The 22,540-nt window shown below is 35.0% G+C and overlaps 1 protein-coding gene across 3 annotated transcripts in view; it reads left to right on the forward strand.

The window, feature by feature from the left end:
• The window catches only part of AGMO (alkylglycerol monooxygenase), a 314,274-nt gene that overhangs the window by 40,274 nt on the left and 251,460 nt on the right, over positions 1–22,540 (forward strand). The window lies entirely within an intron of this gene.

The following is a 22,540-nucleotide window of genomic DNA, read 5'->3' on the forward strand; positions in this document are numbered from 1 at the left end:
GTCATAGGTAAGCTTGATTCCAGATCTTGGCAGTACTTGCACATAACAAATGAGAATGCAATCTGCTCGGCGCTAGCCGTAATGCACTTTAGTAAGACCACAGCTTTGCAAATTTTCTCATCTGCTACAGAGCTCTCTGACAGTACTAGTTCACTGAATTTGCTTTTTGGAATTCCTGGCTGCATCTTCCAAAGAAATGTTTTGTTCTGGAAAGGAAAATGGAAGAGCAAGGAGCTGTCTAAACCTCTGTAGGGATAAGCGGAGGCTGGAGAATGACTGTAGAGCTAAGGTGAGCAAGTGGTCTCCAGGGAGGAATTAGGTTAGCACACATACTTCTGGAGGGAAATGGAGGAAAGTGCTAATTTGGAAAAACTACTAAAGAGCAGTAGTTTCAGTGGTAGTTGGGTTGAGTGGGTGGGGAGGAAGGAAGGAAGAGGAAGAAACCTGGAATAATAATAAAAAATAGACAGGAGATGGAAAGAAGAGCCCGGAGATCAGGGTGAATAACTGAGCTGTGTGTGTAGGAGTTTGTGTGGCCAAATGTCCTTCCCAAGCGAGGAGGAGGGAAATAGGAGTAACATGGACAGCATTGTGCTTGACGCAGCTAAGCCTTAGACAGAGCATTATTTAGTTAAACACTTTAAACTTGCACCCTTGATGAAACTAGAAAGAGTGTTAATTCATTAAAACAATTTGGAGTGAGCAGATAAACTAGAAAAAGTTATTTATTTTGTGTGGTAAACCTCTGTCTTTGAAAATAATAGGTCATCAACTCCTGACATCATTTCCTTGTGATAAATGTAAGAGGATGCTCCCAAATTGAACATGATTAAGAATAAAATACAGTCTATGCAGTAAACTTACTATTTCATTTCAAAATAGTAGTTTTCTCCTTAAAATAAACCTATTGGCAATCTTCCTCACTTTCCATGCAGCAAATGGGTAATGCAGAAAGCATTTACATTGTATTACTTAATTTCAGGAACCTTCTAATATCACACTGTCCTGTACAGATGTGTTTGTTTGGAAAAATCTGCAAATTCGCTTAATCTTTGAAAGCCCATTGTAACAGGAAACAAAGAACCAACAACATATTACCAAATATAAAACTTGAAAAATATGTTGATTGTAAGTGCTCTCAGTTAGGGAAGAGCAATAAAGTAAAATAGTATATTGAAAACATGGAATCAAGGCTGTTTAAAGTATGCTTCCCATTAGAAAATTTGGAACCAAATCCAGTAGGCAGACATTGAAAAAAAATCTGAAAACCTTCTGGAAAAACACTCACCACTTTCAGGCTATAAAGCCTAATCATAAGTTCAAAGACTTGACTTGTGATGGAAAGCTAGTTGGAAAACAATAAAATATGTAGTTGAATGTGTCAAATTTCAATATAACAATTGGTTTTTAAATTTTATATGATAATGTAAAATACTAAAACAGGGATTTAGAAATCTAGAAATACAGAGGGATAAGAAAAATTAGTAATATCAAGTTTCTTGAGCCTCTTGGTTTACTGAGCCCATGGTGATTAATTGGTTAAATTTATTCAACGGAAAAGCTGAACTATTCTAAAATCCAAGTGTCTTAAAATATTTTTTTTTAAATCTTGCTTTTCCTAATGAATGTGTTACTTTCCTTTCATTATTTGCAATAAAATGATATAATATAAATACGTTCCACTTTTGTTAACATGTTAAATGCTATGAGTTTTGAAGAAAAACAATTATATATTTAAATTTTGGTTTTGCATATATTTAACTTACTTCTTTAGTGACCCAAATTATTGGTGGGTTTTTGGACTTGTTGTTAATGCTTGTCTGTTTGCATACATGTAGAACTCTCTCACACCAAGGGGGTACTTTGGTATTAGTAGAAAAGACTTTATTCGCAAAAACTTGAATTCCACCTCTGTTTCTTTGCATAATGACAGAGGATTGTTTACGGCTGCATGTGTTCTTTATATGTCTTTCCCTTTTCCTCTGGAAAAATGAAAAAGAATATGATAATATTAGCAATTTATGCAAAACAAAAGTAGCATCATAATTTCCATAGACTACTTTAGAAAGAAATGTAGAATGATAAAATTAAATAGGTCTCAAAAGTAGTTTCTTGTATGCTTCATCTATATTACAAAGGCTGCGTTATTTTTCTTGGTACATCCTATTAGTTGTGCTAAACATCTAACAAGAAAAGGAGTAAGAAATTTTAAGAGAACATTTAAAATACAAGTGATTACTGCTTAGGTGCAGGAAGAATGAGCCTTCCAGGGTACTGGTAACAGATTCATTGGGTGCTGGTTACATGAGTGTATATGTTTGTAAAAATGTATTAATCTGTACTATTTCTGTACTTTATCTGTATCTCAGTAAAAAGTTAGTAAAGTGATGCCACCGATATGATTTTTTGATGAATAATTTGCAGTCAGAATTACATGATGAGTAACCAAATTTAGAAATAGGAACGATGAAGTTACCATTTGTGGCTGTAAGCATCAACATGTGACCTTGCACAGATTTTTACCTCTATCAGTTTCCACAATCAAGGATGGTGGAAATGCCCGCATGCCAGTTGCTCATTTCATCGCCTGTCTTCTCCACAACCTTCTTTGCTATGTCGTGTGTTACAAGAGGTGGACCTGATGGACCTTTCTCCTTTGCTAGCTGACTTGATGTTAGGCTTTGCCAATTTAAGGGTCTAGAGGGATATTGCAAAGCCAGAACAGGAGGAAGGGACTTTGTTTCCATTTTCCAGAGCGCTATTTTCCACTGGCACTTAGCAGATTGGTATGTAGGGAACCTACTAGTGCTCACCTCATGGCTAAGCTGTAGCCTGTCACTTCCGGTAAGATCCTCTGTCCTCTAGAGAAGTATGCCAGAGGACCACCTGTATCCCATACCTTCTGGGACCCACACACTTCGACAAATCTCCCAGGTGCCAGCAGGGTTACTGTGGTAGCCACCCCCTCTACAAAGATGTCTGACTCTTAGCCTTGGTGATTGTGGTGATAGGGGCCACTTCTAAAGCGATAAGTAGCTGCCATGCTCACTCTCCTTCAGCTCTATAGGCAAACTTTGTGTTCTGTGGTTGCTAATTCTGTACTACTTGTTTACCTCTTTTAGTAGTTAACTACCTTTTTAGTAGTTCATGATTCTCTATATAACTTTTCCTTATTCAAATTACTATGTGGTTTTTGTCTCTTATTTAGACCCTGACTGACACACTGAGTCTCCCTACATGTTATGTAGGATTGTAAATTAGAATTCACCTGACTATACTTTTACTATTTCATTAGGAGGCATTGATTGCACATGTAATTAGCTAAACATTTATTCCCGAAACTTTGTTGTGATTAAGTGAGCATTTGTGTGTGACCTAGTAAAGTTTTCATTTCTTTCTGAAGTTTAGAGAGGTTAAATTTGGATAATTCTAATTTTCATTATTGTATAAAAGAAGCATACACATCAATCAGAAATTGTTCTTTTTTATGATAGTGCAAGGATTGTGGTCTAAATTGAAAAATAGGTTACTTAACATTCAGCTACACTTGTGTTTCTGTTTTTTAACACCAAAATATACCTAATATTTTTGTAACTCTTTGCTATATATTATGTCTCACTTAAAAATAAATACAGGGTAGTTGTGTTTTTATTGGATCACTGAGGGGTGAAGTCCACTCTGCATTGGCCTAGTTGCTGCCATTCATCTCGCTTTTCTCCCTGATCTCTCACCTTCTCCTAGCTCTTGGAGTAGTCATCAATCAGAATATGTATAAGGGAAGCCTTGGTATTCCCATCAATGTGTCTGTGACCTCCAGTTTCCCGTCACTACTTTATACTAAGAAGTCTGGCACCTATGCCGACCATTTTCCTCTGAATTCTTTCAATGATAGGGACTATCTTATGTCTAATGTTAAAAATTTGCTTGTAGGAGCACTCCAAATGTGCATGCACTGAAAGACTATCATGATTTCCTCTCAGAGAGCACCATTGGAAGGAAATTTCCTCCTAGAAATAACTTTTTTCTTATTACTGACAGTTGCAGTCACCCTGAAGCCCACTGTCTAAATTTCCTTTGGTGTTCTTAGATTCTGCAGATAATGTATGAAAAGCACGTTTGAAACAAAGATTCTGGCCACGATCCAGGGGTGGAGAGTATAGATGCTTTCAAACAGGGAAGTCATATATGTGATAATAAAGAATTAGAGTTTCAGTAATCTTCGTCAGCCTATTTTTGAACATTGATACTTAAGGAGAGAAATACTTCCAGGAATAGTTGGGAACATTTGAGGATGGCCGTGGTAATATTTTCCAAGGATTAAGAAAGCTGTGAAATGATTAATCAAAACAAAACTGCAAGGCAGCAATAAAGACTAATCTGTCAGCCTCGTCTGACTTGTGACTGACTCTACTTGAGACAGAGAACATGCCGATTTTCTTTTAGTGCTAGGACCTAGTATTCTTTTAGTGCTGGGACCTAGTACACTTGCCTGCTACATAGCAGAGCACTGGAATTTGAGTTAAGAGATTTAAGTGTATACCCCTGTGCACACAACTATTTACTACCCAAATAACCTTGGGCTTAACCTCTGTAAGATAGATTTTATTTACCTCACAGTTTTGTGAAGAAGTTTAGATGAAAAACACTGAGCGTTCAGGAACCAAGAAAATATGAGTGAATGAATTAATGAATGAATGAATACACCAACTCTAAGAAAGCAACATGGAGGTTTGTGTAGAAATTTAGGGATGCTCAACATAGGTATGAGGGAAAAACTTAGATTTGGGGTGGACTTCAGGATTTCAGTGAAACAATATTCAACTAAAGAAAATCTGGAAAAACCAGATATTTTGTCCCAAGTATTTTCTTTTAAATTATCACCGTGATAAGTCTAGTTATGTCACCATACAAAGATACTAAATAGTTATTGACTATATTCCTCGCACTGTACATTTCATACCCATGACGTTTATTTTGCAACTGGAAGTTTGTACTTTAAACTCCTCCACCTATTTCTTTCCTGCCCACCTCCCCATCTGGCAATCACCTGTTTGTTCTCTGTATCTGTAATTCTGTTTCTGTTTTGTTATGTTTGTTCATTTGTTTTGTTTTTTAGATTTTACATATAAGTGAAATCATTTGGTGTTTGTTTTTCTCTGTCTGATTATTTCACTTAGCATAATACCCTCTAGGTCCATCCATGTTGTCACAAATGGTGAGATTTCTTTTTTATGGCTGAGTAATATTCCAGTGTGTGTGTGTGCGTGTGTGCGTATATACACTTTGGTGGTTTATATATATATATAAGTGCATATATATATATATTCGTACTTTGGTTGCTTTCATATCTTACCTATCATAAATTATGCTGCAATAAGCATAGGAATGCACATACCTTTTCTAATTAGTGCTTTTGTTTTTATTGGATAAATGAAACAGCTGTGGAACTTCCTGTTTCAGGAAGTGGAAGTGGAAATGCTGGATCATGTGGTAGTTCTATTTTTAATGTTTTGAGATAGCTACATATTGTTTTTCAGAGTGGCTACACATCCACCAATATGCATAAGGGTTCCCTTTTCTCCACATCCTTGCCAACACTCATTATTTGTTGTCTTTTTGATAATACCTATTCTGACAGATGTGAGATAATACCTCATTGTAGTTTTGATTTGTATTTCCCTGATGATTAGTGATGCTTAGCATCTTTTCATGTGTCTGTTGGCCATCTGTATTGTGTCTTCTTTGGAAAATGTCTATTAAGATCCTCTGCCCATTTTTTAACTGGGTTTTGTTTGTTTTTTTGATGTTGAGTTGTATGAGTTTCTTCTATATTTTGAATATTAACCCCTTATCAGATATATCTTTTGCAAATACTTACTCCCATTCAGTAGGTGACCTTTTCATTTTGTTGACACCTTTCTTCTCTGTGCAAAAGCTTTTTAGTTTGATGTAGTCCCAATTTTTTTTTGTTTTTGTTTTTGCTTCCCTTGCCTGAGGAGGTGGATCCAAAATATATTACTAAGACTGATGTCAAAAAGAATACTGCCTGTGTTTTCTCCTAGAAGTTTTATGATTTCAGGTCTTACATTTAAACCTTTAATACATTTAAAATTTATTTTTGTGCATAGTATTAGAGGATATTCCAGTTTGATTGTTCTGCATGTAGCTGTCCAGTTTTGCTAGCACTGTTTATTGAAAATGCTGTCTTTTCACTATTATATACTCTTGTCTCTTGTGTTGTAGTTAATTGCCCATATAGTTGTGGGTTCATTTCTGAACTCTCTATTGTTTTCCATTTATTCATTTGTCTGTTTTTGTGCCAGTGCCATACTGTTTTGATGACTATAGCTTTATAGTGTAGTTTGATACCAGGGCATATGATACCTCCAGCTTTGTTCTTCTTTCTCAAAGTTGTTTTGGCTATTTGGATTTTTTTGTGTTTCCACACCAATTTGTCCCATTTTTCCCAAGTGTTTTTGTTCAAAAGAATTTGGAAAAGCTTCTCTTACTGAACATATATGATGCATTAGCAAATAAGATATTTGAGCACAAACATTTTAGACTGCAAAAGGCAAAATCAAGTAAAATTCTATTCTCTTTCATTTACTAAACAATTGTAATTGTGACTGACTTGCTTTTATTATATGAAAGCACAATAAAAAAGGCTAAGTACTGTGAAATACTAAGAGAATACACTAAGTAAAGATTCTTCTAGAATCATCAATTAACTTAGAGACTGCTTACTACAGTTACAAACTTTTCATTCATGCATCCATTCATTCATGCATTAGTTTTCTCCAACAAATGTTTAATGACAATGTATCTTATATCAACCCTAAATTAGGCACCATTGGATAATAACAGATCTCGTCACCAATTGTTCATTCTACTATGGGTAAAAGATATTAACATAAATGTTATTTATTATAGTAAATAGTGGGGCAGTGCACAGATGATTTTGAGGTGAATTCTAAAATTTACAAATGAAACTTTGTCCTTCTCATTGGACTAATTCTTAAATTTCCAAATTTCTGACTGTGCTTTCTCAAAGTGGTTACATAAAAGCCAAATAGAATTCTGTTAAAAATTCATATTCCTGATATAAGGATGCTATTAATAGTATTAATAGTACTGCTATTAAAAGCCAACTATTATTGAAAGCCATTGGAGAAGCAACAAGTATAGTTGTAGAAAAGGTAGATTCCGAAGTCAGGTTACAATTGATTTCAATTCCTAGTACTACCCCTTATTAACTGAGATTTGGAGCAGGTTAATATCTCTGTCTTATTTTCTTCATCTATTGAAAGGATTAATAATACTATATACCTTATAGAATTTTTATAAAGCTTAAATGAGTAAATACTTAGAAAATTGACTGGTATATTGTTAATACTTTTTAAGGATTACTGTTATTACTGAGTTGTTATAAACATCATAGTGCTGGGTACTAAACTAAGTGCTTTATATTAATGAAACAACACACTATATAATTTCATTTGCAGAACAATCCAAAGAAGTAGGCATTTAGTTGTTCATCAGATACTAAGTGGGAACCTACTAGATACTGGGAATTCTAACCTCTGGGAGTATAGCTGTATACAAATTAAAGTCATTGCTCTTACAGAGTTTACATTCTAATAGGAAAAAAATCCAGAGGTAAAACATTTATAAAATACTACAGTTCCGGGTTAAAAAAAACTGATGAATGGAATCAAAGAAGAACTAAATAAATTGAGATATATTCCATGTTTAAGAATTGAAAGACTCATATTCTTAAGATGTCATCTCTTTTCAAATGGTTCCATAGATTCCATGCATTTCTAATTGAAATCTGAGCAAGTTATTTGTGGATATTGACAAGTTGATTGTAACATTTATATGGAGAAACAAACTACTAGCCAACACAGAACACTAAAGGAGAAGAACAGAAGAGGTGACCAGATGTTGAAGGAGAACAAAGTTGGAGGACTGACACCAGCCAAATTCAAGACATATTATAAAGCTACAGTAGTCAAGACAGTGTACTAATGACAAAAGAATAGACAAATGGATTAATGGAACAGACTAGAGAGCCTAGCAATAGACCCACATGAACATAGTCAACTGGTCTTTGACAGAAGAGCAAAGGCAATATAATGAAGCAAAGCAAGTCTTTTTAACAAACAGTTCTGAAACAAATGGAAATCTACATGGACAAAGTGAATTGATATAAAGACCTTACATGCTTCACAAAAGTTTACCAAGACCTTACATGCTTCACAAAAATTAACTCAAAATGGACAACAAACCTAAATGTAAAACAAAACTATCAAAGTCCTTGAAAATAACATGAGTAAGCCTGTGTGATTTTGTGTATTGGAATGATGTAGATACAACAGTAACGGCATGATCTGTGAAGAACTGATAAGCTAGATTTCATTAAAATTGAAGATGTGTGCTCTATGAAAGATAATATCAAGATAACGAGAAGACAAGCCAGAGGGGAGGAAAAAAAGTCACAAAAGACACATCTATTATCTAAAATATACAAAGAACTTTTAAAATTCAATGTTGAGAAAGATAACCCAATTTAAAAATAGGTCAAAAACGGGAACAGAATTTTCACCAAAGAAGATACACAGATGGCAACTAAGCATATGAAAAGATGCTCCTTATCATATGCCATCAGGAAAATGCAGATGAAAACAACAATGAGATACCATTCCACACGTACTAAAATAGTCAAAATCTGAACACCAAATGCTGGTGAAGGCGTGGAACAATGGGAACTCTCATTATTGCTGGTGGGAATGCAAAATGGTACAACCACTTTGGAAGATAGTTTGGTGGTTTCTTACAAAAGTAAAATGCTCTCTCTTACCATATGGTCTAGCAGTCATGCTCTCTAGTATTTACCCAAAGGTGCTGAAGAGCTATTTCTACACAAAAACCTGCACATGAATTTTTATAGCAGCTTTATTTATAATTTCCAAAATTTGCAAGGAACCGAGATGTCCTTTAGCAGGTGAACGGATCATAAACTGTGGTATATCCAGACAAAGGAATATTATTCAGTGTTAAAAAGAAATGAGTTATCAAGCTATTAAAAGACATGGAGGAGACAAATACATATTACTAAGTGAAAGAAGCCAATCTGAAAAGGCTGCATACTGTATAATTTGAACTATATGCACATTATGAAAAAGGCAAAAACTATGAAGACAGTAGAAAGGTCAGTGTTTGCTAAGGGCTGTAGGGAACAAGGGATAAATGGGTAGAACATGGAGGTTTTTTAGGGCAGTGAAAATACTCTGTGTAACACTAGAATGATGGATACATGTCTTTATACACTTATATTTTGAACCCATATATTTTGAACACCAAGAGTGACCCGTAATGTAGACTATGGACTGTGGATGTATCCGTGTATGTTCATCAATTGTAACAAATATCACACTCTGATGGAGGGTGTCCTAAATGGGTTGGGGGAGACAGAGAGTGTATGGGAAATCTATGAACCTTCCTCTCAATTTTGCTGTGGCTCTAAAACTGCTCCAAAGAAATCAAGTCCTTAAAAGATCTATTTTCAATACAGTGAATTGGTTTTATGACATTTATTATTAGAAATCTGTTTGTGACTTGAAACACTTAAAGCTCTGATTTTTGAGGTAGCTTCATTAATCCTTATATAAGTCTTCCCAAACCAATATTTAGTTATAGCCTTTTGCTTGGTGCCTCAGAATCTTCCGTATCCCAAGGTAATGAAATATATTAAGATAATATGTGGCTATGCTTTTTTTTAAGTTAGAAAATGAATATTATGTATGCATGTTTATTTTTAGGTATATGATATTAGGAGCTTGTACATAAGGATGTTGACAATCTGGAAATTGATTCCATAAAACTATCATTGCATTAAATGATACACTTTCAAACCTTTGTAGTTTTATAGTGCATACTCCAATTTTAAAGGCTCTACCTTAGATTATGATGGTATCAACAGAGGTGATGGGAATTGGTCAGATTCTGGATATATGTTGAAGCCAGTAGTATTTGCTGACATTGTTAATATGGACTGTATAGTAAAGAGGAAATTCACAATTGCTCCAAAAATTTGGCCTGAGAAAATGAGTGAATAGTTGTACTCATCTGGAAGGAGGATATTGAGGACTGAGTAGACTGGAATGTGGAGAGTGGGGTTGAGGATTGATTTATCAGTTTTATTCCCCCGATTACAGAGAAGAAAAAGCGATCAAGTAGTTAAGCAAAATGCCACAAAGCTAATAAATTTTAATGCTTGTTTTCAGTTCAACTTCAGTCTGACTATAGATGTGGGTTGTGAAGGAAACATGGAATTCTCTTATGTACATTGTAGTTCTTGGCAAAGAAAGTACTGTAGGGCCAGAAGTAACTGTTAAGGAGGACTTGTGTGGAATTGGCCATCCTTAACATGCTGGCCTACTGGCTCTGTCCCAATTTCGGAACATATCAGTTTTCTTCTTTTTCCGATTAGGATATTTGGACTCAGATTGATTGTCTTGGCATTAGGTTGAATGTTTTGGGGAAATTTTCTGCTTCCAGGGTTAAGAAAAAAACAAAAAAAATTTTTTCTCACAATCATGGAAGCTAAAAGTCTGAGATCAAGATGTCACTGGTGTTGGTTTCTTCTGAGTCCTTTCTCCTTGGGTTTAGTGGGCCTTCTTCTCCCTGTGTCTTTGCAAGATCCTCCCTCTGTATGTGTCTGTGTCCTGACATTCTCTTTTATAAGGACATCAGTCATATTGGATTAGAACCCATCTTAATTTATGTCTTTAAAAACCCGATCTCCCAAATAGTCACATTCTAAGGCACTGGGGGTTAAGACTTTAACATATGAATTCTGAAAGGGCACAATTTAGTCCTTAACAATAACACAGTTGACCAATAAAGCAATAATGTTCTTTTTTCATGAGCATAAATGGAACTGGCTCAAGGAAGAGGCAATGTTCAGTGGGGGAAAAAAAGGACACCTTTTGAGCCAATGACGTGTTCCCTCACTTGTGAAATGGGAATAGCTATCCCTTCAATTTGATGGGGTTATCAAGCTTGAACAAATAATGAACTGTGATACATCACAGAATCGCACAGAATATTAATTCTTACTCTAATTTTAAAGAATGTTATATTTAATTAAAGTGCAAAATATTTTCTTACTGTTTTTTTCTAAATCGTAAAACATTACAAAATATTTTTCTATGTACAAATTATAAATTAAAAACAAAAATCAAAGTAATTAGTTTGAAATGTATAATTTTGGGGGTTTGACCAATTTTAAAACCAGACAAACTTCTGATTTTAATTTTGGTTTGCAATGACATTTTTTATAATGTATTTTTTTGAATTTGAATTCCTTTATTCTGAAGGTACAAAGAGAGAGAGTGCCAGAAGAATTAACCCAACATTCATATTAAAAATGGGAGTGACATTTTTTTCCCCAAGCATTTGTACAAAAAAATCATTAAGCAAAAAAAGCACAAAATAGAAAATAAAATGTGTGCCTAAGTCCATCCCCAGAGACAGCTTTTGTAAGTACAGTCTAAGGAATGGGCTCTGGAGTCTGGATCCAGACCCTGGCTCTCCCACCTTCTGTGTAATATCAAGCAAGGTATACCTTTTCTTTTTTATCTTATTTTTAAGATGCAAATAACAATAGGATTATTGTGAGGTTTAAATGTATTACAATTAAGAAGACAGGGAAGAGCTTGATACTAGTAAGTAAAAAATAAATATTAACTATTATGTTGTTGTCTGGTCTCTCTGTTTATATAATAATATGAATATATTAAATGTTTTCCTTAAATGATAGTTTATATATATATATATTATATATATATATAAGTTATCAAAATAGTTGCCTTTATCAGCATGCATAATTAAGTTTACTTATCCTCATATAAACTTATTTTTTTCCTCATTGTTATCTGGTGGTAATAGTAGTATTTCAAGAGGGATCCTGAAGGATTTGGCAAATATTTGTGTCACTGGGTATATGAACACACGTGTTATATCCTATACACTAAAGCTAGAGAATTTTGATTATGTAAAACAGGTCATGCGGATTTTTATTTATCAATTTTAACAGAATTATCTTTGTATTTCACAAGATGCACACCTAAGAAAATGAACATTTCAGGTCTCAGCTGTAGATACATAGACAATAGGGAGTGGTTAAAGACTGTTGTAGGCTTCCACTCACATAGTCATGCTATTAACAAACTTTCCCTAGATGAACAGTTGTCAGCTATACTAATAACATTACAATGTGCTTTTCTTTTAAAATTGTTTCTTTCCACAGGTGAATATCATATAATTTGAATTTTTTTTGGTAGGTCAAGTTTATTCATACCCTTTTTTCCTTCAGACTTCACAATTTCTACCTTGCTTGTTTGAAAAGTAGTAAAAAAAAATTTAGAAGAAACAAAATCCATTAGAATGTATATTTTTTATCTAAATATTAAAGTTCCTTTTGTTACCTTTTCAGCTTAATTAAATGTTAATTTATCAAAGGGTTTTTCCAGCTTAGAGACTGAAATCTCTTTTCCAGAACCTGGAAAATGACTTGAAAAAAATCACTAAGACAGATTTGTTCTTTCTTCTCTTACACTAGTAGGTAATTTGACTTTGTCTTCTTTCTTACAATTTGAAGCCTCATATTTCTTAGAATGCTTTCCAAAAAGTAATTTTGTGTTATAGGTACTTCTAAAGTATGTGTATGACTTTTTTTGTCTCCCAGTTCACACAGATCTTGATAATGAAATAAAACGTCACAACTGTCGATTTTCGCAGAACAGCTTGTGCTGCATCATTTTTAAAAACAAATGTTCAGTGCCAGCTCTGTGCTTTCGAGCTGTTTGAAGTATTGGAGGGGACACATCCTCTAATGTGAAGTGCTTATACCATGAGTTAAACAAACAGTACAGACAAGCCCCAGAAAAATACACCAGATGTGCAGGTGGTCGTTAAATCAACAAGAAATCTTATTTCATCATATTCAATTTCATTAGCAGTAATCGCTTTTTCTTTTGAAATTTAAAAATATAGTGGGAAAATATGTCACTATGCAAAATTTTGTGGACTCCACCATGATGATAATATTACTTAGGAAAAAAAACTAACTTCAAGTTAAAGGATGTAGTGAACTGCACATGAAGTCTAATGAGTCAGAAGTAGGAAAAAGAATGCAAATGAGTTTGAGCGGAAGATATCTGAATGCAGGCAGTGATATATAAATCATATTTATAGCTGTAATCTGTAATTTTTTTAACTTTACTAAAAATAAACAGTGGAAGCAAACCATGTAATTTAAGAATACAACCAGATAATACTTACATAGGCACGTTAAGTTATCATTGCTTATTTTTTTGACTAGATAAATGTCAGTGGGAATGCTGGGATATGAAAAAGGATAGATTCACTAAGACTTAATTTAATAATATGGAAGTAGAGTAATTCATGCTGTGAAACCTAAAATATTATGATGCAATGGAGACGATGAGTATGATTTCTAAGAAAAATAAGTATTACAAAGAAAAATGTTACCCTCGGCTAAATAAATAACTTATTTCTAGTTAAAAAAAAAAAAGAAAAAGGATAGATGTAAATTTTTAAAATTGAAGTATAGTTGATTTACAATGTTGTGTTAGTTTCAGGTGGCCAGCAAAGTGATTCAGTTATCCATATATATATACATACTCTTCTTTGGATTCTTTTCCACTATAGGTTATTATAAGATACTGAAAATAGTTTCCTGTGCTATACAGTAGATCTGTGTTGTTCATCTATTTTATATAAAGGAGTGTATAGCTGCTAATCCTAAACGCTTGATTTATCCCTCCCCCACCTCCGGATATAATTATTAATGTCAAGAAAAGAGGTTGATTAATGTCTTATGAAAATGCAGATGAATAAGAATATTTCAACATAAAGAAATACATAACCACAATGTAACAGGAACTTCTTGGAATGACAATACACATTACTTAGATCTTAAGTACCCACCATCTTTTTAGTGACTCTACATGCATACTTCAGTGTACTCACAGATCAGAAACTTCAATAGGGCGAACTAGAGGGTGTCACTCTGAGTGGTTTTGCCAAAATTGTGGGTAATGGATGAGCACTGAATTTCATGAAAATTTAAATGTAAGTAGGATGTTCTACAGGTGACAAGAAGTCTTCTTGCCATTTTCAAATCTTATGAGACTCCAGAGTTTGACTCTTCTCCACTCAAATTAGGTATAGTAAACAAAAAATATTTGTGAATATATTAAGGCCAAAGTATCAGACCTTCTTGTCCTATTAGGCCTTGAAAACATATCACTTTATGAAATAATACTGATAATACCTAACATTTACTGAGCTCTTTCTCAGGGTTTCTAAGTGCTCCTTATACATTTTCATAAATATGAAACAGCCAGGTGATGACTTCTATCACAGCACTTTTACGAAAGAGGAAACTCAAACAAATATTGTTTAAGTAACTTGCCCAACTCTGAGGTGACATTCCAGAGCCTGGTTATTTTGACCAGAGGCCATTGATCTGAGTCTCCTGGCTTTGCTGTTACTCTAGCCTCTATGAAGTTAATTTTTCACTAAATAAGGTATATACTAATGTCAACAGCTGTCCGACCTACTTGTTTTAGATTGCTGATGACATATAAACCCTCAAATATTTTGGTAGGAAAGAAAATTTAAAATTAGCATTTTGTTTGTTAAAGTGTCAAAAAATTGTTGAAAATAAGAATTAATCTCCATTAGGATATAGCAGGGCTCACCCTCTTTCTCTCCTCTTGTAATCAATACGGTACTCATACTGTTGTCCTTTCAAGCCCAGAGCACAGTCTGTGTTTGCTGATTGACTTGTGCTGTGATACTGTTTGTGGCTGCACGTTAGAATCACCTTGGAAGCTTTAAAAAACATTGATACCCAGACTATAAACGGAACCACTTACGGTAGAATCCTTGGGAGAGGAACTTGACTGTGTTTGTTGTTGATGTTGCTTTAAGCAATTCAGTTACTCTAATGTGTTTCCTAAATTGAGTAACATTGATTACTCATTGAAGATATTGACAGTTGGAACAAGAAACATGCTAGCTCTTTTAAAGGTGAATTGACAATAATATGTATTTAAATAATATAGATAGAATTCTGTGTATGTATATAATTGAACAATTTCCATGGATGTTGAAATATAACTCTACCCCCAGATACTTCATTTGTAATCATCCATTATAAGAACATTAGTTTTTATCCCTAAGAAATTAAACAATAAATTACATTATCTAATAGTCCAGCCATTTTTTTAATTCTCCTAATTATGCCAAGAACGTCTTTTATTAAATTTTTAAATAGGTCAAATCAATAGGTTTCTTTGGGGTTCTTTGTACCTTTGAGGTTAAAACTCTCACCCCCATTTTAAAATGTCATTTATATCTGAAGTGCTTAGGCCCAGTTGTCTTGTAAAATGGTCCACATTTTAGAGGTATCTGACTGCTGTCTGTCAGTGTTGCTTGACTTTACCCTCTGTCCTGAGTAATCTGCAATGGATGTTAGGTGTGGACTCTAGATTGATTGGATCCAGGGTAAGTAATTGTGGTGAGAAAACTTCATAAATGATGTGAGGCACTTCAGATCAGGATGCCTGTAAAACAGGTTGCCACACACCATTAGGTAAGATCATGACAGATTATGATTGCTTTAGCCAAAACATATAAAGGTACATTTTCCCCTTTGTAATTAGTAAGAAATCAATACACAAATATGTATCTGTAATTATTTTCATATTATACATGTGTGTATGCCTGTGTGTGAAAAGAACATATGACAGATTTCTAGAAAAATAATGTTGCATGTCAAATGGATTCAGTAACTTGAGGAAAGTACAGATTTTCCTAAAGACGATTAGGAATTAGATCAGTTATTAAAGATTACAATTTTTTAAAGTAATTAGCAGTTAATCTATACGTTGACACATGGATCTGTCTTATTCCCATTAAACATCTCATGTAATAATTTCAGCCTCCACTTTTGAAACTCACCTGAGTCAATTACTATTATCGGGATTTTATTTTGAGAGTATTATGATAATTTAAAAAAATCTATTATTTTTCCTACAACCATTAGTTGATAATTTTCTATCTCTTATAGTGGACCTAGAATATATGTAGGTGTGTATGTATTTTCATATTGATATCTCAAATTGAAGTTTAATATTTTGACATTTTGTGCTTTTTTCATATTTGTATTTCTCTTACACTGAAAGTCTTGACTTGGAATAATATTAATGTATTTAATCATTTGCTATATCATATAGTACACAGTTTTCCCTTGACGAATTGAAAAATTTATCGTTATGAAGTATGAGACCTTTATCTTTTGAAAGTACAAATCTGCCTCATTGGTGCTAAAGCTTCCTCCTTCCTGCATTCAAATTGTATTTCCTTTGTCAAAAAAAAGATACTTGTTTTATAACTGTGTGGACAGTCAGTGTCTGTTCTTTCATATAAAGGCTTTGTTCTTGACTCCATAGAAGCAAATATTAATGCAGCACATGTCCCTCATCCTCCTGTGCTCCTTTCTCCAGAGCCTGAAGGAATTCGGACTGCTTATTTTTATACTTACAGATATCCTGGGGAAAAAAGGTGGAGAGTTTGTAAAACTGGGCAAAAGAAAGTTACAACTTTTTCAATTCTCTCAAGGGCTGAATCTCAGCTGAAATAACTGACAGTTTTTGGACATACAGAAGGAAATGATGAGTTAGGCTAAATGTCCAGATGTGTGCTCAACAGATGTATAAGGTTACACTTTAAAAGACAAGGAATGCAATACCTGTATCTGTAGAGAGGAAGTTGTAAATAGTAAACACGTTACTCAGCTATCAGCTGTAGTCTGACTTTTAAAGATTTTAAAGTACCAAATACTTTTTTCATCTCTTTATACCATTTAAAAAATCCTTATTTATGTAAAACCAGATCAAAAAGATCATAGATTGAATTAAACCAAATGGAGTCTTTGAATATGGTAATTCTTGCTTTATCACTTTTAATCTGAGGTTGCACATTTTTGATGAGTTTGTTTTTATCATAATATCAAAATAGACTGTTTTTTGTTTTTACTCCTCTATATCTGCAAATTTCTTGTGCTTTCTTCTTAGAGAGTAGTAAACAGCTTCATAAATACTTTTTTAGCAGTATGTTTGTTGATTTTCTTATGAAGTAATATGAATAAAATCTTAAAATATATAATAAGAAAAGTGGAGTATTTTCTACGTGAGAAAGCCACCGTTCCAGTTTAGGATAGATACTGCCCTCATTCAAATATTCATTTATATACAGCAAGATATTCTTTTTGTCCTACATGGTTACCGTGCCTTGCATACTTCGTAGAAGCCAAAACATACATCCATGGGAATGACAACAAAGCACATCCTAATTCGGGAATTTTAAAGGGCTCTGGGATTTGAAGTTGACACTTCTTTGGCTTAGCTCCAACACACAACTTAACCAGGGAGAAGAAAGAAGCTATTTGGGTTCTGTGTTTCCCTCAATCTCATGTGGTTTTGTAGCGAAAAATGATGTCCAAAGTAAAAGTATGATAGCTTGCTCAGATAATAGGAAGTTGATTCAAAATGAAACAGGCGACCTTTAATAAAGAGAAATTTGTCAGTGCAGATTCACTGGAGAGTTGGACCAGGGTGAAACCTTGTAGTCATCTCAGGAGCATAAGCAGACAGAAAGCGACTCCTCATGTTGGAAGAGAAATTTTAGAAGTCACAGCACTTCCTTTTCATCCTTTGTAAATGCACCCGAGGGAGGAGCTACTTCTCTGGGGTTTAACTTCCTCCTGTTCTATACAGCTGGTGGGAGGAGGAAGAGCGTGGGGAAACTGCAGAAAGAGGAGTCTGACGCTGGCAAGGTGTTCAGGCATCACAGAGCTCAGGGACCCTTTCCTCTCCCAGAACAGCCTCCCAGTCCTAACAGAGATGTTGCGTCCCTCCTTCCCTTGTTTGTGTTTGAGTCCAGAGATGGGAGAGGGGTGGGGAGTGAGCAGGCTGCCAACATGTTGACCTGTCTCCGGAAGAGTGTCCACACTTTAACCAATGCACCAAAAAGCCATACAGAACAATGTTGAATAAATGCGTTAATTTAGTTATTCTTGCAAAATATCCCACTAGAACTGTTTCATGTTTTCCCTCACTGACATTAAGAGGCTATGCCTATGACAATTCTTTTATCAAGATTTAAAAAGCATGTTTCATGTGCTCATGCACTCTTCTAAGACATCCACTTACTTTCTTTCCTAATTTTTAGATGCTCTTCATTTTCAGAGGGACAATTTCAGACAGAGGATAAGATGAGAAGTTTCAAAGTCAGATAGAGCGGATTTCACATTCTGAGTCTATCATCTATTCATTACTGTGACCTGGGGCAAATTGCTTAATTTCTCTGAGTGTCCATTTATTTGTTTGTAAAATGGGCATTAATATTATATGCCTCTCAAAGTGTTTTGAGGTTAAAAGAAGTAATCATGTGTTCTATGGCTGGCACGTAGTACATATCTTATCTGTGATAGTCGTTTTTAATTATTGTTATTCATGTGTATGATGACCATTCCAGGAATTCCAGAATTCCAGACTATAAGAGATCGTGCTGTTTGATTAAGGAGCTTTGTCTCACTGATACCAAACAATCTCAGAATCTTTTTTAGCCGAGTGGTCTAAATAATTACTTCTAAGGATGGAACTTACACTCCATCCCTTTGTGGGAATAGAATGTGAGACCAGCAGAGCAAGGATCTTGTCTTAGTCATCTTTGAAAACTCAACATCAAGTACTAACTGGTATATTCTATATGCTTATAAATGCTTTCTGAATTAATATTCTAGATGGGTACTATTCATTTGCCTTTACACTGTGTCTTTCTTTAAAGATGAAAATAATACCTTTCTTTATGTCTTTTAGTCTTGAATTGGCTTCAGAGATTATTTAAATCAAATACTACCCACATTTTAAAACTGATTTAAAAGAATATTATTTTCATTACACAGAACAAATTGAATGTATTTTTACTTCTGAATCTCTGGTCAAGAGAAGCAGTGTAAGTAGGTTTAGGGAGCCAGGAATTCATGAGTTCCATTTTGGACATGGTGAAGTTGAGATGACTGTTAGACTTGCAAGTGGAAATGTCGAGGAGGAAGTTTTACATAAGACTTCTTGACTGGTACCAGGAAGATGCCGGGCTGGAAATTAAAATGAGCACATTGTTAGTGTATGGATGGTATTTAAAATGATGGGAGAGACTGAGGTCCAAGGGAATGAATCTAGAGAGAGAAGACGCTCCGATAGCTGAGCCCTGTGGTGTTCTACCATTTGTGTTTGTGGGACTAGGAGGAACCAGCAAATGAGACTGGGCAGGCAGCAGAAAAAACACGGGAGGGTGTAGTGTGGGGTCCCAAAAGGAGGTGAAGCAAGTATACCAAGGAGAAGGGCAGGATAAACTACTTCTGAGGTCAATACTTTGGAGAGATTCCCGCGTTAGGCACAGTAGGCCACGTCACTGGGACTGACTTCCTCTCTGAGGGCAAGTAAAACTGCTGGATGAAATATATAAACTGTCTTAAGAGCTTCAGAGACATGTCCAAAGAGTGTGGCGTCACCAGGTCAAATGCTGAAGACAGCCGGGACACCGAAATAAAGGTAACACTTTAATCCACTTTTATTGTGTGGCCTTACACTAGTTTCTTTCTCCTGAAAAACACAGCTGTGAAAATGAGTGGTGATTTTGGTTGTCTCTGGGGATAAGGGGAATAGAGACCCCAAAGATGGGGACGCTATCAGTTAAGCTGAGACCTCCAGAGGTAAGGGTCAAATAGACGTAAAGCCACTCCTTCACTTACATTCCCACCAGAATGTGGGGGAAATTGTCTTGATGCTGGGAAAACAGAGGAAGTGAAAAACAATAAAAACAAAACTGATCTCTAAGAGTTTGTAAATCAAACACCAGCCCAAACATAATTGTAGTCCAAAGGTACACTGTCGGGTTTATGCAAGACGTTTGAAGCCATGAATGTCGTTTAAAGTGGTGCTCCAGGTACCTGACAACAACTAATGCAAATGCCTCTGGAAAAATAGTGATGCTTATCTTTACCACAATGATTTTTTTCAACTTTTCAACAGCAGTGACCAGCACACATCATTGAAAATCAGGCACACAAGGAAACAAGCAATTATATTTGACAACCAGCAAAACAATAGACAAATGAAACTTGTGGAGATTTCAGACACCAGTAGTATCAGATGCAAATCTGAGCAGCTATGCTTATTATATTGAGAGAGTTTTTTTAAGATGTTGCAGATACATAGGCATTAAGTGACATTGCAGATTTGCAAAAGGATTAAATAGAATTTCTAGACCTGAAATAGACAAATATTGAAATTAAATTGAGTACTCAGATTTGATAGCAGGTTGTATAATGCAGAAAAGAATATTGCTCAGTAGTGGATCAAAAAAAAAAACTACAAAACTATAGCTTAGAGGAAAGAAAGGATGGAAACTATGGAAGAAATGATAAGAAAACAGAAAACGGAGTGAAGTCTCACGTATGTTGGAGTCCTAATTCTCTAAAACTTCGTAAGACCTGAAGCCAATCCTAACATTACTCCACAAATTTTCTAAATAAATGAAAATGTTATAGAAATGGAGAAAGTCTTAAAAAATATTGTCTGAGGACACTGACCTACGAATTACTGACCCAGTGTAATCAATGTTATTAGATGTGTAGGCAAATTCCTAGTTTACATATTTCTCAGTTGAAAAAGAAATATCAAACTTCATCATAAGCGAGTTATTAATGAGAAAGCTCAATATTATTTGCTAATTTAATTTTTAAAAACACCACCAGAGATTGGTAAATTCAAAAAACAGTTAATAGTCTGTGACTCTGAGGGTACAATATTGAAATGAATGATGCATCCTGCATCAAAATAAGTTCTATTTAACTTATTTAAATTATTATGTTCGTTTTCTTTTCTTAATCAGTAACAACTTGCCCTTCACTAAGCTGCTTTTTCTTTAAAACCTCTCTTTCCTTAACTAAAAATTAGAATTAATGCAACTATCCCCTTTTACCTTATTAGATTTCCATGAGGCTCAGATAAGGTGATTTGTGTCAGACGACTAAGAGCCCTGCAGTTGGAAGCAGTGGTTCCACGCAGAGCCCTGAAGCTCCCATATAAATAAGATTCTTATGCCAACTTAGAATGTTACGCCAACTTTTTAGTTTCTTTTTGTTATTCATGTATGTTTTTAAAAGCAGCTAAATTATCTGGAAAGTATTCCCTAGATCTAATTGCATTGACTTGAACGGAACATATTTAGATATATCTATATGTTCAGTTTTCATCCATTATTATTTACATGATGTAAAAACAGAAATATGTCAAAAATATGGTTAATTTTTATTTGCTCTCTTATAAAAAATCACTCTCCATCAAACCTAGTATGGGTGAGGGGTGAGAAGGACAAAGAGTCTGCTGTCGGGTGGGACGTGTGCAGGCTGCGTGCCCTGGGTTGGCATTCTTGTTGGTGGACTTCCCTTGGCATTTGTATCTTTCCCCTTGTGGATCAGTTTGAGTTCAGCCTTGTTGCCACATTCTTTATCTCTTCATCTGTTTTTGGTTGCCTGCATATGTTTATCACCCACCTCCTAGTGGGGTATGTTAGCAAGACAAAAGAGGGGTTTTACTGCAAACAGCAGCTGCCCCAGATGCATTTCAATAGTTTCACTGTTGGTAAAAATAAACAAATATACCACTGTAGTCTCTAATCTTCTGAAGAAAAGAAGTCTCTCTAGCTTTCCAGCGATGGCGACTGCTCAGATGGCAGCTTGCATTCTTGAGTCAGTGCAGTGGACGGTGAGTCTGTGCTGTGCTACTTCCCAGACAGTGCAGGGATCACAGGCTGTTTCCGTCAGTGACTCTCCTGTCTTTTGTGCAATTTTCGCCAGGTATTTCAATTCTACACGTATTTCAGCATGCCCAGACCCTTACTATTATCTTAAACAGGGAGCATTCATTTAGATTTACCCACTTACTTGCCCTTTCCAAGGACCTTATTTCCCTCCTGCTTTAGTGTGCCCTCATCTGGGATACTTTTCCTTCTTGAAAACCCCTTGTAGTGCTACTTTTAACACAGGTCTGTTCGTAATGAGTTCTTCTAACTTCTGTCGGCTTGAAAGTGTCTTTATTTCATTTCCATATTAATTTTTGTTATGGTGAATTTTTAACACAGACAAAAATAGGCATATAGGACCCATCACCCACCCCAACGGCCGTCCCTCCATGACTGATCTGCTGTGAACTCTCACATCCATCCCCACAAAATTAGTGTGACGCAAGAATCCGACCTTGTATTTGTGCTTTCATTTGATCTGTGCATAATGTATTTTAGCATCTAAAGAGCAGGCCTTCTTTTCCTTCTTTCATGTGTTTACCTGACCAATGTAACTTTATAAAAATGGTTCAGA

This window comes from Vicugna pacos, chromosome 7 (assembly GCF_048564905.1).
Source record: "Vicugna pacos chromosome 7, VicPac4, whole genome shotgun sequence".
In the NCBI taxonomy this organism is placed as follows: domain Eukaryota; kingdom Metazoa; phylum Chordata; class Mammalia; order Artiodactyla; family Camelidae; genus Vicugna; species Vicugna pacos.